The 15,102-nt window shown below is 35.7% G+C and overlaps 1 long non-coding RNA gene across 1 annotated transcript; it reads right to left on the bottom strand.

Annotated features, from left to right (window-relative positions):
* Positions 1–216: 216 nt before the first annotated feature.
* LOC143693338 (uncharacterized) lies at positions 217–9,749 on the bottom strand. Its single transcript, XR_013180895.1, has 2 exons — positions 8,576–9,749; positions 217–8,361 (listed from the first exon to the last, which is right to left on the bottom strand). It is a non-coding gene; the product is annotated as an uncharacterized LOC143693338 (long non-coding RNA).
* Positions 9,750–15,102: the final 5,353 nt, after the last annotated feature.

Raw genomic sequence — 15,102 nt, 5'->3', positions numbered from 1 at the left:
GGATGACAAAACATGAGGATTGAATTTTCATATTATTAATAATTGCAGTATTATGCATTATTTCACTGGTTTGATGGAAGTGAGCAGAGTAAGTGAGGCTTACAGAAAAGACACATGCACTTAAATATAATCCATGTACCCAACTTTCCAGTGACATCACACCAGATGTTTTATTGTAGTATAAGGAACACATTAACTGTTTCACAAAAAAAAAAGTATAGAAACTTCCATTTTTATTTCAGACATGAAAACATGAAAAAAGTGAGCAGAAAATGAGACAACATGAAAGAAACAGGATCAAATCCTAGCAACCAAAATTTTTGCATCATTATTTAATTCTTGTTTATACCAGTAACTCTTTACTTATAACCTGGACCCTAGAACTCAGATTTATATTCAATTATGATTTTAAACTCACATTCTGCTGCCAACACAGACTGCATAATAATTTCCACAAAAACTGCGCTCAGCATTGTAATTTGCAATTATGGAGATCATAGGACAACATCTTAGCACTGTTTACTGCACATTCACTACACAGTTTCCTTCCTTGGTGATATTGAAAAGCCATCTAGACATGTTCCTGTACAACCTGCTCTGGGTGATACAACTTGTGCAAGGAAGTTGAACCAAATGAACCAGATGTCCCTTCCAAACTTAACTATTCTTCGATTCTGTAAGAAGCACAGCCAGGTAATTAATATCTCCCATTTAAGCTTTTAGTTTCACATTTGTTGATCTCAACCACCTTAACCAATTTTCTAATTGGCTGATGATTGACCAGAAATGCAATGTGGTAAATACCTCCTAGCAGAAATGTTATGATTTTTGAGCTTTTCACTTTTGTAAAATAGATGTTAGAACCAGGATGGAAATTACATGTCTTTGTCTGCTTAGGACAAGCTCCACTTATTTATGTTATTTAACTGCAAATATCTTATCCAGAAAAGGAAAAAAAAAAAGGATATTTTTCACTATAGTAATCCAGTCATAAGCATACTTGCATAAGATGTAATCCTTTTCCAAAAAATATTTCTTTAACAAAAGCCCAAAGAGCCACATTGTTACAGATCACAGTGGGAGACATTAGCCTCATATTCATTTATAAATGTTAAGGAATTATAATGGTCACAAGTACCTCTTTGTTTTCAAGTCAGTAGCAAAATCCAATTATTGATCATACTTGGTTGTCTGGAATGTTTACAGCAGACTCTATTCTTTAAATAGTTGCTAATTTATGCAAATGGTAACTTACTTGTGTTTGTAAGGGGAAAGATTATAATGGTTGAACATTCCTTAAGGGATTACTGGAACTCTGGAGTTTTAAAAAATGTTATCCTAGTATTATAGAATGGTTTGGATTGAAAGGGACCTTCAAGATCACCTGGTTCCTCTCCCACTCCCTGCTGGTGATAGGGACACATGCCACTAGACCAGTTTGCTCAGAGCTCCATCCAACCTGGCCTTAAACTCTTCCAAGGATGGGCCATCCACAACTTCTCTGGGCCACCTGTTCCAGTGTCTCACCACCTTCACAGTAAAGAATTTTTTTTCCTAATATATAACCTAAATCTACTCTCTTTTAGTAGAATTAAGCCATTTTCCCTCATTCTGTCACTACATGCCCCAGTAAATAATGTCTCTTCATCTTCCTGTAGGCTCCTTTCAGCTATTGAAGACTGCAATAAGGCCACTCTTAAGCATTTTCTTTTCCAGGCTGAACAAACCCAATTCTCCCAATACTCTTAATACAGAAGGTGTTCCATCCCTCTAATGAACTTGGCGGCCCCCTGAACTCGTTCCAACAGGTCTGTATTTTCATCATGATTTTTTGGGGAAAGTTTTATTTGTCATAGAAAAGTACTGTTCTGAAGATGATAGCTTTATAAAAACTAGGTTTATATTGCACCAGAAGGAGTTTTGCAGTCACAGCAATTCTGATCTGGTGCAAAAAATATGGTTTTTTTCTCAACGGTCTATAGGAATTTCTGAGGGGTATGAAAACCTGATCACTGCAGACTATTGAATGTCTAGCACACCAAATGCTTGTGATCATAGTTGTACCCCCATAAATATGTTTTCAAAAACTGTGTTTTATATAGCAGTGCTTTCAGAAAATACTAGTCAGAAACCTGGGAAAATGATTTAAGTATCTACTGCACAAGCATCTAGATAGTGTTTCAATTCCTTCACAATTTTGAAATGTATGGTTTGATTAGGTCGTATATTCTCTGAATACTAGTGACAAACAATAATATTGAAGTTTATAAGGGCTACTTATAAGTTCTGTCCTCATAGAAGAACAAATTTAATTTTTTCTATTTTTATTGCTCTAATTTCATTTTTATGTTATTCTATTTTTAGACAGTTATTTAATTCTGAAGTTGAGAGATTATTGCCAAATTCAGAATCTAAGTGAAAAATATAGTCTTAACCTAAAGCATGGCAGCTTATTTTCATATTCTTGTAAATTTATTTTCTGGCTGATGCCTTCCCTTGAGCATTAAATTACCTGAAGAAAAGCATAATTGTTATGGGACCTTGTAACAAAGTCAGAAATGGTCATCCTCAACCTAACCTTACAGTACTACATGTATTTTATTAAAAAGCTGAGTATTTAGTATATCTCAGGAGGTAATTGTTGAAATATTGCAGCAAGCTGTAGAGGTTTCTGATGGGGTGACAAAAAGATGTGCTCTTGACTTTGCACTAATTAGTTAGTATGCACAGAAGTAGTCACTGCAAAGTATTTCAGAGATGAACTTTTCAAGGGACACAGTGTCCATTAGAATGGGTCACAAAAAAGAGAACAACCCTGAATCCTCTGTCCAGTTCTGGGCCCTTCACTACTGGAAAGACATTGAGGTGCTGGTGTGCGTCCGCAGAAAAGCAAGAAAGCTGGTGAAGGTGCTGGAGCACAAATCTTATGAGGAGCAGCTGAGGCAGCTGGGGGTGTTTAGACTGGGAAAAAAAGAGTGCTTAGAAAGGATCTTCTCACTCTCTACAACAAGCTGAAAGGAAGTTGTAGCAAGGTGGGGGTCAGTATCTTCTCCCATGTGACAAGAATCAAGCAGAGAAGAAATGTGTGTCCTTTCAATGATAGGCTTCAAGTTGTGCCAGGGGAGGTGTAGATTGTATATTATGAAAAATTTCTTTGCAGAAAGGGTTGTCAAGCATTGGCACAGGCTTTTCAGGGAAGTGGTGGAGTCTTCATACCTGGAAGAACTCAAAAAATGTGAGTGGTGCTCAGGGATATGGCTTAGTGGTGAACATGGTGGTGCTGGGTTAATGGTTGGAACTGATGATCTTAGGTTGTTTTCAACCTAAATAATTCTATGATTTTACAGTTACTATAACTTGTTTGGCTCAAAAGAAGCTATGTTTTCTTTTGTGTTTTCTGAATAGTGTCGCAAGTACATTACCAGGGTCAAGGCACCATGAGGGCCGTTGGCTCCCTGGTGCAGGAACTTCAGACTGTTGGGATCAACCTTATCCCTGTAAGGGCAGGACCCATCCACCAGGGTCTGTCCCAGGACCCATCAGCCAGAGTCCAGCCCTTCCCAGCAGCAGGACAACTGTGAGGCAATGGAGTAGTCCCACCTTTGGGCACCTGGCACAGCCCAGGGGATGTGTGGAGGTGGGGCTGGGATGTGCATCTGCAGGAGAGCCTGGCTCAACTGGGCAGGACAGGGCTGAGGGAAGCTGGAGACCAGCCCTGCTGTGGCATTGCTGGGGCAGGGCTGATATTTCTGGGGGGTCACATGGGGCTCTGGGCTTGGCTTTGGGCAGGGTGGAGGGAGATGCAGGGGCAGCCAGGCCTGGTGCTGCCTCCAGGGCCTTGACACAGAAAATTCTGTGCTAAACTCTGATCAAGCTTTCATTTCCTCAAGGAAACACAAGTGACTTTTTTATATTTTAAAAAGCTGTGGCTTTTGAAAAGTGAAGTTAAAGAATTATTTTTTTTCCAAGTTACAATTCTAAAATAATCATCTATTCTAACTTCATATCCTATTATTATGATCAGATTTTATGTTACACTAAGAATACCTCCAATGCAAGCACAGTGATCAGTTCTTTTTAAACAGTGTTTGTGCTTCTCAATTTCAGGTTTGAGGAGAGAGATGGTCTTGTCAGGAGACAGAGAAAATTTCTATTGGTGACAAATTTAATGTAAGCTCTGAAAAATTTTGATATACACACAAATTATCTCACAATGAGAATGAAAAATGACATATCTTTTGTTTGCTGTGTTTTCTCTTGTGCCATACGCTGTGCTTTGCTGGAAGGTGCAACTCAGCCAGAGGGAGTGAGGTCATGCACTTGCTAACTGCTGGCTGTCATATATTGGATCAATACACAGTTCTCAGGAGCGAGTGGAGCAGCAGTCGTCTCCTGAGGGAATGGAGCAGAACGGGAGGACTCAGAAGTCTCCACACCAAGAAGGGAAGGAGACACACTATAAAGAGACAGCGCCAGTACACAGGTAGTTTCCAGAGGTCTCCAGTGTACTGCTTGGATTTATTCATTACTCAGCAAGATACTAAACATTGCTGTACTCAGAGCAAGAATGAGGTGAAAGGAAAGACCTACCTTTAAGATGAAACAGTGAGCAGTAATGACTTCTAATACTCTTTTCATTTTGATCTGACCAACTTGATCTGAGCTTCTGGGCCACAGAAGTCATTGTATTGTATTATATCCTTCAAAAAAAAATGTAATGTCAGCAGTCCAGAGTCCTTTCAGTATTTTTAGTATCATCACTTTAAAGAAAAGGTATTGATATACACAGTTGAATTTCGCAGTCAGGATTCCAGGATTTCATCTATGCATCCAAAAGGAATGTTGTGGAATCTCTTGAAAGTATGATTGATTCTGTTAAGTAGAAATCAATAAGACAATCTTTGGTCCCACACTCAGAAAGATGAGATTTATTAGCATCCTTTTTGGCTCAAGGAATGTTTTTTTATATGTATAAATTAAATCCTGCATCCATATTTTTTCAGGACGTATTATTTAAATACAAGGTAATAGGACCTACGGATCTGAGGTTACCAGATTACATCACCAGATTACAAATACTAATCTGAGGTTACCAGATTACATCACCAGATTACAAATACTTAATTTTAATATTAAAACTCTGGTAGAATTTTCTCCCTTCTAATTAATTAAAAATAAAGTACAACTGAACAAGAGAGAGAGAAAGAGAAAGATTTAGCAAATGTTATTATGACATCCTATCAAAACAGAATTCTTTACAAGTTCATTTTCTTTAACATATCCTTTTTCAAAATGTATCAGAATTGTTAGGTAATATTCCCCATTTGCTTCACTATATTCCTGTAAAATATTTCATAATATTTAAAAGAAAATAATCAGAACTTGTGTTACTGATTTCCTTTTAGATAATGGGATAATGAAGAGATTGCAGGTTGTATAGACCTCTCAGGAACAATGTTATTAACAGTAAAAAAGGTTAAATATCTGGCAGAACAGGGACTTGCAATTAAGTGTTACAGATTATGTTTAAAATAACATTTGTTCTACATCTAATGTGAGCCAAGAGACTGACTAAAAATTGCTTTCTAGATTATACTCTATTCCCAGAAAATTAAAATAATAATCTTTCCCTTGAGTGTTGAGAGGAACTGTATCAAATAGAAGATTTTTAACATCTCTTTTTGATTTTTTCCTTGTAATATTATGGTTTGTTATTACTAGACAGAAGCATAAATTTTCAATTTACTGGGCAATCTCATTCATTCCAGACATCTAGTATATGAAGATTTATCTAAGTATGGAAGTGAATAAATTCCAGAGAGATTGACACCACTTTTTTTATCCAACCATCAAGATAATCATAAATGAAACCTGGACACAGAATCCTTCACCTGGAAATTCCAAGTCAATCAATTCATGAATGGTGGATATAAACTGGTATTTGGTTACTGTTGAATTGTCTTGACTTTGATGTGTCAGTTGAGTCAGACCAAACAATAAGAATATGATTCTATGATTACAGTATGGTCTTTCAGTAGCATTTGTATTTCATTAAAGGTGACATTACTACCCAAGCTCCAAAACATATGTCATTTATTAAAGTGACTTCGTGTCCTGATGTATTGGGTGAGAAGTTAGTAGAAGCTTCGTCAGTGTCCAGCAGAGCCAATCCCTGGTGGCTCCATAGACAGATATGTCAATTAGAAATGGTGGCAATGCCTCTGTGATAACACATTTAAGAAGAAAACTAAACAAAAAGTGATTGTGCAGTTGTAATTGTGACTAGAGAAGAGCAGAGTGAGAACATGGGAAAAGAACAGCCATGCAGGCACAAAGGTCAGTGGAAAAAGAGGGAAAGGAGGTGCCCCAGTCACTGGAGCAGAGATTCCTCTGCAGCTCATGGTGCAGACTGTGGTGAAGCAGCTGTGCCCCTGCAGGTGGAGGAGGTCCATGGGGATGCAGAGATCCACCCCATGCCCATGGAGGAGGACCCGACAATGGAGCAACTGGATGCCTGGAGGAGGTTGTGAGCCCATGGGAGAGAGGGGGTCTGCTCCCCTAATGGAGCAGCCTGTCCTTGAAAGACTGCACCCTATGGAAGAGTGATCCACACCGCAGCAGTTTGTGGAGAACTGTAGCTCTTGAGATGGATTCACACTGGAGAAGTTAATGGAGAATTGTCTTCCATGGGAGGGACCCAACGGTGCAGCAGGGGAAATACTTGTCTCGCCCTGAGCAGAAGGAGAAACCACAGGAGATGAACTGAGCATAACCCCAATCCCTGCACCACTGGGGGAGGAGAGAGAGCCAGGAAGGAAGGAGGGGTGGAGGAATGGTGTTTAAGTGCTTATTTTACTTATTATCCTGATATTACATTATTGATAAATTCAACTCATACCTCTAAACTGAGCCTGTTTTGCCTATGAAAATATTTGATAGGTGGATTCTCCCGTGCTTATCTCAACCCTTTTTCTCCTCTGTCCAGCTGCAGAGAGGAGAGAGTGAGCAGCTTTTGTGGGTATCTGGCATGCAGTGCATTTTCTATTTTCATCTATCTTAATTTTTTTTTTTGTAGTTGCTGATTTTATTGAAGCTCATGGGCTGTTTTGAAATATTTGTTCCTAGCTGATTATAAAGTTAGCATTAACATTAAGTGGCCTTAATGCTCTATTCTGTGAACACTTAATGGAACTGATTGAAGACTAGATAATTATTGATATTTTAGTCACTGTAAGACTAAGACATTCCTAAATTAAACATGCTATTTAGTTTCTTTTAAATTTTTTTTGTATTCTCAACATGCATTAACTGACTTGAATTTTTATGGGAAAAAATCATCATAACTGATATAACTCTTCAGCATGAATTCTGCTCTGGGTTCCTGTACAAGGTAGTAATTTTGCTTTGGTCAATACTTTATAAGGAGTATGACAGGCTTCTGCATTCCCTGTTTGAAAATTGGAGCCAAAATTCAGTAGAAGTGGGAAATATATTTTAGTTCCTTTTTTCCTTAGAAACTCTGTTAATACTGTAGTGCCAGGGAGAAAATTGAGCTTTCTTTAGCATTAAAATATGCTTATTTAAAAGACATAGGACCATTCATGTAATGGCAGATAACTAGATAGAACATAGGTGCTATGAATCTCCACTTACAGAACTTGACAATCTTCTTGAATGATTGCAACACAAACTTTATTTTAAAGCCCCTCTCAGTCCCCTGTGAGCTGTGCATATCCTGTACACATCCTTGCGGCCACAAGGACTATCAGGGTATCCGACCACATTCTAGCAGACTATTGGCAAAATGCTTGATTTTGTACTGTTTCCCTCTTTTCTCTCCTCCTTTTTAATCCTTCATTTTTAGACTGAACAAAAAAGCTGTTGCACATGGAAGCAAACGTTGAGTGAAGAAGTGTCTATGATGATCTCAATAAATTCTTCAAACAGCTGGAATTCAGCCTAGAGGTTTTATACCTTGTCTTTGCTCAAAAGAGGATTTCTTCACGTGTGAAAAAGTGTGTTTTCTATAAAATATCCTGTGTGTCTACCCGTGAGAGGATACAGTCCATTATAGTGCCTTTTCTTTATTGTGTGAATATATTCTTCTTAAACAAATAAAAAATAGCTTTTGTGGAATGCAAAATTAAAATCAAATACTGTTTCTTTTACTATAATAATGATTAGACCTGTTATTATGAACATTTTGTTACCACAAAAGCAGGAAGTTCTTTCTAACCCTTGACGTGAGCTCTTCAACATGAGTTAGGCACATATGTCTTCATTCTCTTATCTTAAACTGATTCTTCTTCCCCATTCCTCTATCCTGACATTACACTTCTACTCTCTTCCACTGAAGAAAAGCTGTGAAAAATGAAAAAAAAATTACATTAAAAAAATTACACTGGGATGATGAGCACTTTAATAATTGAGTTATCACTAAATATCATGCCATCTTTATGATCTCATGCAGGTGTTCAGAGTTCCTTTGCCTCTGAGGGTTAGGCTGCCAAGTTATTAACTGATGATTAATAAGAAGCACCACACAACATCAGTAAAACACTAAGTTTTGAATTACATCAGTAAGTTTGAAGATGTATTCAGTGTTTCTATTAGCCAGCTCTCTGCTACTTCTGACTCATCACATTATTGCAGTTCTCATCAGATCGTATAATTGGAAAATTAACAAGGAAAGACACATAACTTTAAATTTCTTCTTGCAAATTTTTGAATGCCTATTATTGGATATATGTATACATACACACACATACATATATAAATATGTCTATATAAAGAGACTAATTCTCTTTTTTGGAGAAATACTTTTAATAGGGTATGTCAGATGGAAATATATTTTACTATTTCCTTTTTTTCTTGTCTTCAAGTTACAAATGAGAATATAAATTTCACTCTGTGGATTTTGAGATCTAAATCTATGCTTGAGATCTTAATCTGTCTACCTATACCGTCCATAAAGATGTAGCCAATGTACTTACTGGAGTCAAGGGCATGATTCTTCTTATTCTAAAGTAGATATCTAAACCAAGCTAAATGAACCATAACCCAAAAGTTACTCTTACTTGTTTTGCTTTTCTATAAAGGAAGTCAGCTTACTGTGGCTCTCATTTCCAGACACCTATTTTGTGACCATATAAAGTTGGATCACTACAATCGCAGTCACAATATTTGAATAGTAAGCTTACATGAATTTAACCATGCTTCCAATTTTTTCCATTCACTATTCTGGCATATTCCTTTCTAACTTTTCACTTTATTAGGTAATAGCTGTGGAATGAGATAGAGAGAAGATTATTGTACCAAAAATGAGAGTAGTCAAAGATGTAGACAACAGGGAAATATGTGTAGATTTGCCATATGGCCTACTTAATAATAAGAAAATTATTTTCAGATAGCTAAATCATAAGACTTAAGACTGACATACTTAATGCTAGACTTAGAAACTTGTAAAAAGATTTAATAAAAAAAGAGAGACACTCCAGACAAAACAATCCTTTAAAGCTGTCAACACAAGCCAAAAAGGGAAATCACTGCAGGTATGTAAACATGCCAGTAGAAACCTTGGAGATTTTTCTCATTTGGGGTTCTGTCTAGTAAGAATCGGTGTTCCACATGGCGAACACCCACACAGCCAATGTGATACCTCTTCCTTGACTTGCATGAAAGATTCTTCTATTGAAGAAAAAGATCCAGTTAAAGCTAGACATAGAAATTTTATTACTACACATTTCTTACTATAAACTTAATATAACTTCATAAATCAAGGACTGCTTAATTCTCTCTTGTATCATTCGTTTCAAGATAATGGGTAAAAAGGTGTTTCAAGCAGAACATAATAAACCTTAAGTAGTTCAATTAAACTATTATTTTACCTAAATATTAAAAGATGTTTATTTGGGTTGTTTTTTTTTTTTTTTTCTGGAATGTATTCTTACCAGTATAGAAGAGCATTAATCATCTGTAGGGGTTGCTATATTTATATCCAGCTATCAGATATCAGGAAATGGCTTCCTCTCATCATGTATTACATCATCATGAATTATTAGTCATTGCTAATAAAATATTGATCTTGTGTCTATAAAGTGTGTTCTAGAGACTGGATATAGGTCACCTTAAGAAAATACTAGCACTCTGGCATTATTTTCAGCTACCTTCCTCTACCATATTTCAACCAATCACTCTGATTAGCTGTGCCAAATGTTCCAAAATACAAAATAAGAGCGTAGAAATAGAAATGTCCTGTCTGGTGCAACTTCACAGATCAAATGATTTAGAAATAATTATATTAGTGATGACAGCAGCCTTTAGCAAACTGAAAATGGAAAAAAAAAAAAAAAAAGAAAAAAGAAAATGAAAAAGGGAAAAAATAAAAGGTGTCCTTGAAGTCCATTTCTGTTCACACTTTGAAGAAATTCTCTGTTCAGCTGGGTGAAATGCCCTTCTTCAGTAACACATAAAATAGCTTTTGATGGGCTACAGATCTTCCATTTTGTTATTATTTTCTATCTTATTAAATTAAGACTTTAGATCAGGAATAGTAATTTTACATAAAAATGCCTACAGCTAAGCTGCCAAAACTTTTGCTATGGTCTTGCAATCACTGTTGTTTAGCCATAATTGACCTATTACTTTAGGAACAAAGGAGATCACTTGCTGAATCATACAAATACTATGCAATTTACATAAAGATGAGAAAACGTTCTTGAGTTTATGGAATATTGAATAACTTTTCTAAAGACTGTTTAGTTTTCCCTGATATTAGAAAATTACTGTTTCCTTTTCTCAGGTTTTACTATTGAACACAATGTATTTTTTGCTAACTGAATAATACCATCTTAGCTATAGAAAACTAAAATAGAAAGTCAGGCTACAAAATACTCAAGCTCTGAGATGCCTTTTTTTTTTTCAGAGTAATGTATTCCATCTATGTGCAAGATCAAATGAAAATAAATTTCTTCCCCAGGCTTAACCAAACATCTCATCACAAATCTATTTTACATCATATAGACAACCACAACAAATTAAAATTAGTCTATTAAAAATATCAGTTACATGTTAAAAATACTTTTTGCTTGTTTTTATTTACCATTTTTAAGTGCTTGACACAGAACTGTGTTACCTGATTGTGAGTGGGCAATTGTCCCTGCCTGTTCTGTGAATTAGATATGCACAGCATTTATAATTCTCTTTCCATAAAATACACTCACAATTATGTCCTTTAAGTCTCTCAGCATACAATGTAGACTGTGCTTCTATGTCAGGGTGAACCTTTTCTCAAGTCAAGTGGAAATGTCTAACAGGAACTTGAAATCAGCCTTTATGGTTCTCATCACTTGAGTTTGGAGTCCCATTATTTTTTCAGAACAGATCACACTTTTTACCCCGTTCATCTCATATTTTCTAATAATAAGGATATAAATAAAATGATACAAACACCATAAAAGCGAAAATGGTGGGTTTAATACTCTGTTCATTTCAACAGCTGATGCTATTTTTAAGAGACCCCTCCCAGAAGTAAAAAATTTTTAAAAAAACTTTGATTAGCTTCAAAGGCATTGAGTAGCCTGTTGAATTTTCCAGTACACAAAATAAAAAAAAAAGCGTTGAGAAATATGGTTTATAGTTTAATTTAATTCTGCCAGACTCTACCTGAATTACTGTCAGGATTTTTATTCCCAGAATTTAAAATGAACCAACTTTTCAGCAGACTTAGAGGGCTCTAAAAAGCTTACTTTACAAAATGAGATGGGAAAAAATTTTACTTCCTAAGAAGACCGCAAAAATATATAAAAAACAAGATAATGCAACAGATTTAATATTAAGAGTTCAGAAAATATTATAACAAGTGTTGAAGAATGGTCAAAAAGAAGATGGAATTTATATATTATATTAATTGCTCAGGACCAGGGGGAACAAAACACAAAATAGTTGAATTAGACAGCATGAATTCCAATTGTTTCCATTTAATTATTCTTAGAATAAAAATAAAAAAATCTTTCTCAAAAAACTGGCATTGATTTTTATGTATTTAATGCAATGCAGCATATTCAGTGACTAAGGAAAACAAACAAATTAATGTCCACATCAGCAGAATAAATGAAATATAAAGAAAGAATATAAAGAGTATACTTTGGCCCACAAACCCTTCTCATCTTTTTTTACCTTCCATTTCATAATATTATCAGCTGTTTTCTAGATCACAAATTTCTGTTTTGATCTGGGCCAGTAAGCCTCTCACCCAAATAGAAACTAAGTATATCAGAATTGAGACACATCAATTTCAGAGGTGCTGTTTTTCACTCTTACTAAAATAAATGAGGCTTTCAGATTGAAAGCCTGTTGGATGTCTATTGGAACAATATCTCTTATGGGCATTAACAAAGACAATTATACTTCCAAAGCCAAAATTTCTTTTAAAATCTGATTTCCAGGACATAAAAATGATCCATAACTTCTCATAGAATCTAAATATATATAGCAATAATTCTGAAATTAAGAAACCTTAAAAATGAGAAATACATAAGGATGTCAAAAGATAAACACAACAGATAAATTTGAAATAGGCCAGATTTGACCAGGAAAACAGGAATCAAAATGTTGCCATCTTACTGCAAAGCTTCCATACCTTCTCAGTGATTTCCCATAGGCATCTCCTCACAGCACAACCAACAAACTCCATCTCTCCCCTCACCCAGCTAACCCACTCTTTTGTAGCACTCATCTTCTTATTGGACACAGCTGTGGCCAGTTAAGGGCAGGGCTGTTCCTAATCTTTGGTGATTAGTGCAGCTGCAACTCCTCAGGAGTGAGATTGCCTTCTGCACTTCTCTTGCATTCTCTTGCACCTCTTGCACTTCTCTTACATTCTATCCCTCCACATCAAAATATGGATTCCTTTCTTTTTCTTTTTTTTTTTTATTATTTTTGAGTCATCTGGCCCAACCTCCCTGCTGAAGCAGGGTCATCCTAGAGCACATAGGACAGAATTTTGTCCAGACACTTCTTGAATATCTCCAATGAGGGAGACTCCAAAACCTCTCTGGGCAATCTGTTCCAGTGCATGGTAGCTCACCCAGAACAATTCCACTCATATTTAGGTGAAACTTCTTGTGCATCAAGAAGTTTTTGCCCATTGCCACTTGTCCTATTGCTCATCACCACTGAGGAGATCCTGGCTCCATGCCCTTGACACCCTCCCTTCAGATACTTACACACATTGATGATGTCCCTTCATAGCTGTCTCTTCTGGAGGCCAAATAGGACCAACTCCCTCAGTCTTTTGTTGTAAGAGAGATGCTCCAATCGATTGATCATCTTTGCTTCCATCTCTTATACCCATTCCATGAACTCCATGCCTTTCTTGCACTAAAAAGTCCAGAACTGGAAACAATATTACAGATGGGGCTTTTCCAGGGCTGAGTAGAGTGGCAGGATCACTGCCTACTGGCAATGTTATAAGTGTTTGAAATCCTTTTTTTGAAATAGTTACTTTTTTAAGCCCTATTTTCTATTTAATATTATTTTACATAGTCCTGAAAATGTGTTAATGAGAAGGCTACTATATTTTCTACCAACAGACCTTTAAAATATTCACCATCATTAGTAGATTTGTTCATAGGCATTGGTAGAAAGAGGGCTGATATTATTAAATTCAAATGCAAATAAACACATTCAGGAAATACCTAGTCCTTCTACATAAGACTCTTTGTGTATGAGAACTACTGCTAAAATCTACCACCAGTGGCACTGAAATGTATGCCCAAACCACTTTGTAAACTTCATCACCCTAAAAGAGAAAAAAAGCTTTTGATATATTAAATATAAAAATAAAATAAATAAAATATAAAAAGATATTAAAAATTGTCTTATTGCCAATGCTACTGAAGTCAAGTGTAATCTAAACCCAGTTTCGCTAGTTGTGGTTCTGTTGAATTGTTACCAATATTTTATTTTATTTGTAAGTCATTTCTATTTATTTTACTATACAACAAAGGGTGACATAAAGTGTTATCAGGTGATGGTGCTTAGATATTGAGACATTTTTTGATTTTAATGACCTTTGAAAATCATCTGAAGAATGTATACTCATCTTCATGGTATGTTCCAGTGTGTAGTATTGTTAGTATTCATATTTCATAAGCACAGTTTTTGTTGAGAAGAATGATGCCTTTATTTACATTTCCAGCCTTCCAAAGAGAATGATTGTGCTTCTGTCAGCCTTTTATGTCAATTTTCTTCTCTGCATATTTTATGAAGGTTTTTTTTTTTCCAATGGATTTCCTTTCTCTCTTTTGAAATTGATTTAGAAAGGTTAAATGTTGCCTGACTCATTGAAAACAGGGCTATGTTCAATGTACTCAAATAATTACGAGAATTTCAGACATGCCCAATATCTGCCTTCAAACATCACTGAAATTCCAGCAAGAATTAGGCAGTTTAGAAACGGTATAAAATTATTGAAAATTTTCAAATATCAAATTTTAAGGATCTTTAATTCCTAAATGAAATCCATGAAATTTACCTTTACAAAACCAGTACTACACTAATGCAACTTCATCTATATGTATCTATTTCAAATAATCTCTGCTTAACCAGCACCATTGAAAATATTTCTGTTTACCCACAGATTATGTTACTTCAAATAGCAAAATATATTGGAAAAACTGGAAAGTGAAAAATAATCTATAGTTAATACCTGTAGTTGTTAGATATCCTAAATATTAATAAAATCCAGGGAGATAAGTAAATAATGAACACATCAGTCAGTCTAAATTTTCAATAATTAATTTTGTGACTCTCTATACCACCAAAATGGAGCTCATAACAACTTTTCTCATTTAGAATTCCTCCATTGTGAGAGATATTTAGTCTGTAAAAAATGATAAACCTATAGTCTATGAGGATTGTTCCTTAGAGCCAGTGTGGGTTAAGTGTGGTGTTTTCAGGAATTGGGTGCATAATGAAAATGTATTCCATCTGCATTCGGGTGTCCTTTCTCCTGGAAACACACAGAATGATAGGAAGAGGCAGGAGAAGAGGAAGATCTGTAAGGCTAGGCAGATCAAGGCAAAGCAGAGAGGAGAAGGG

Source organism: Agelaius phoeniceus, chromosome 2 (genome assembly GCF_051311805.1).
Source record: "Agelaius phoeniceus isolate bAgePho1 chromosome 2, bAgePho1.hap1, whole genome shotgun sequence".
NCBI lineage: Eukaryota > Metazoa > Chordata > Aves > Passeriformes > Icteridae > Agelaius > Agelaius phoeniceus.
Note: the sequence above shows the minus strand (reverse complement) of the source record. Positions and strands in the feature narration are given on the sequence as shown.